This window comes from Petaurus breviceps, unplaced genomic scaffold (genome assembly GCF_028583685.1).
Source record: "Petaurus breviceps papuanus isolate PSGF00001 unplaced genomic scaffold, PetGlider_PUasm1.0 174, whole genome shotgun sequence".
Classification (NCBI taxonomy): domain Eukaryota; kingdom Metazoa; phylum Chordata; class Mammalia; order Diprotodontia; family Petauridae; genus Petaurus; species Petaurus breviceps.
In genome coordinates, this window is record NW_027185761.1 from 16,554,889 (window position 1) to 16,557,855 (window position 2,967).

The 2,967-nt window shown below is 50.1% G+C and overlaps 1 protein-coding gene across 2 annotated transcripts in view; it reads left to right on the forward strand.

The window, feature by feature from the left end:
* Positions 1–1,793: 1,793 nt before the first annotated feature.
* MGLL (monoglyceride lipase) overlaps positions 1,794–2,967 on the forward strand; it is a 155,731-nt gene continuing 154,557 nt past the window's right edge. The window contains exon 1 of one of the 2 annotated variants that reach the window (XM_069083824.1): positions 1,794–1,928. The gene's annotated coding sequence lies outside the window, so the exon portion shown is untranslated. Of the gene's footprint in view, positions 1,929–2,142; positions 2,456–2,967 lie in introns of those variants that run through there. The other variant, XM_069083823.1, reaches the window with a different exon arrangement.

Consider the following 2,967-nt stretch of genomic DNA (forward strand, 5'->3'; position numbering starts at 1 on the left):
TGATTTACTCAAAGCCTCAGACCTCCAAATCCAGTGCATGTGCTTTTGTGATGCTGACATTTCTTTGCTTCATTTCTTGGGTAACTTAAAAATGACTTACCTAATTTAATACAGAGTCTAGATGGGAAACTCAGGAGCCCAGTCTATTGATACTCAAGCTCCTTCCCTCTCTACCACACTATATTATTGTCTTGTCTACTTTGATTTTAAAAATGTAATCCCTTTAGAAAACTTCATCAAGTGCTTAATTACTATCTTTTCTGAGATTCCACTTTAAGATAGATCATTAGAGTTCTCTTTTGAAAGTGTCAAGTAAAATTCTGCTAATTAAAAATTGTCAGAGCTAGAAGGGCTATTAGAGTGTAGCATGTCAAGAGTAGCAGAGGCTTTAGAACATAAAATGTCAGGGCTAGAAGGGGCCCAAGAACCATGGAATGTCAGGGCTGAAAAGGGCCATAGAATATAGAACATAGAATTGAGAGGGACCTTAGAACATGAAGTCTGGAAGGGGCTTTGGAACATAGCTTGTTAGATCTGGATGAGACTTTAGACCACAGAATATTAGAGCCCTAGAACCCAGAATGTCAGCATTAGGAAGGAACTTAGAACATAGAATGTCATAGCTGGAAGGGACCTTAGATTGTAGAACATCAGAGCTGAATAGGAGACAAGAACATGGACTATCAGACTATCAGATCTGAAAGGAGCCATAGAACACAGAATGCTTGAATTGGAAAGGACCTTAGGAACAAAGAATGTCTAAAACTATGAGGGACATCAGAACATAGAACGCCAGGGATGGAAAGGGCAGTAGCATGTGAAATGTCAGACCTGGAAAGGATTCAAGAACAGGGAATGGTAATATTCAAGGGGGCTTTGTTAACATAGACTGTCAGATCTGAAAGAGGTCTTAGTGTAGAATGTCAGGGGAGAAGAGATCTTAGAAAATAAAATGTTTGAGCTGGGTGGGACTTTAGAAGATAGGATGTTAAATCTGGAAAGCACCTTGGAAGATACTATGGTAAAGTTGGGCAAAGAATGCAGGGGCTGTGAAACACCTTAAAGCCCAAAATATTGTAGCTACAAGGGTTCTTGGCTCATCTTAAGGCTAGGGCTGGAGAAAACTTAGAGATCATTTATATCAACACTTTCATTTAAGAAAGAGGAAAATGAGGACTCAGAGAGATGAAGGGACTTGCCTGTGGCTATAAAATGAAAGCCAGAAGCAGAGCTGGGCCCGGACCCCAAGTCTCTGCTGTTCAGGGCTCTTTCCATTACTTAACCATAAGACTGCACTGCCTAGAGAAAACAAACAACTGTGAGTCGGATTTTACAGAGCTTAATGTTTTAAGCGTTTAACAATCAGATCTAGTCTTTTCTTGTACAATACAAGGAGAAATTGAGAATTGGGGCCATCTTCTCTATGATGTCAGGAATTTGTTTTGTTTTGTTTTAAGCCGCTAGTAAGGAAAGAGTAATCTCACTCTCTTGACCATGTACCTTGCCTGAATTCCCCGAATCCTTGTTCGGATGGAGTTAGGGAAGAAATCTTCTCCAGTGCTTTCTGTGTGCCCCTCAGCACCAGGAGGGATGCAAGGGGGCTGAGGCTTTGTATCTCTGTAGGGATGGCTCTGCTGCCTCCACCCTTTCTCCCTGGGATTGGTCGGCCCTGGTGCTTATTAAATTATGTTTTTAGCTCCATGTATGTGTGTTTTAAGACACCAGGAGGGTCCGGGCTTAATTAAGAGAACCACGGAATCCTCTGCTATTAATTAACGAGTGACTCACATGGGCATTGTCCCCGGTCAGCAGGGAGGTTGCTTTACCCCGGAGGAGCCCGGCACCCGAGCTGGGATGGAGCGGCTGCAGCCTGAGCCCTGGCTTCCCGATCGTGCTGGATTTGATCAGCCTTGGCTCCTGGACAGAACGTGGGTAACCGCAGGCGGGGTGGCCGCCCCTGCGCCCTCCCGGAGCCCCGCTTCCCCCACTCACCTCCCGCCCCTGCAGGCTCCCTGGCCCCAAGCCGCCCCGGCCCGGCCCCGGCTTGCTACAGGTTCGGACTCATCCCCACCCACTTCCCTCTGCCGGGCCCCAACGCGCCTGCCTCCTCCGACCGCTGGCCAAGCCTGGGATTCTGGCTGCAGAGCGGCTTGCGCTGTGCCCTGCCCTCGCCCTAGAATAAAGTAGCGGCCGCAGACAGCGCCTCCCCTCAATGCACGCGAGCTAGCGAGCGAGCGCAGCAGCAGTAGCAGCAGCCGCCGCCGCAGCAGCAGCCGCATCCCGGAGGAGCGGCGAGCAGAGCCAGCCCGCGAGCGCCCCTGCCTCTGTCTCTGCCTCTGCCCGAGCCCAGCCCGTCTGCCCTGCGGAGGAGGAGGCCCCTGGCCCCGGCGGCAGTAGCAGCAGCCGCAGCCGCAACCCAAACGCAGCAGCAGCGCGCCTGGCCGCCCAGCCACGGGTAAACTCCCCTTTCCGCGGCTCAGCAATGCCAGTGCCAAGCACGGGGCGCCTTCTCCTTCTCCTCCTTCTTCTCTGAGACTGCATTGCATTAAACCCTGGTTGCATGCTAAGCGTGGCAGCCTGCTGCATCTGATGCCTGGAGTCCTTGATGCCTTTCAAACCAAGCAATATCTTTCTGTCATTCTTTCCACCCTCTCCTCCTGCCCTCTCTCCTGCTCAGCCCGGTACCCTTGTATGCTACCAGATGAACTTGTCCTCTGGACTCCGGCCCCTCTCATGTCTGCCCACTGCTAAGGGACTGGACGAATTCTTGGCTTTGCCCCACTTTTCCCCTCACTTCTTTTTGAATTTTCGGATGACAGCTACAGGGGCCACTTTTATTCCCCCTGTATCAGACAGGAAGGAAGTAAAGTTTGCAGAACAACCTGCAGAGAGAACTTTCTTCCAGGGGCAAGATTAAGCCGTGTGTGTGTGTGTGTGTGTGTGTGTGTGTGTGTGTGTGTGTGTGTG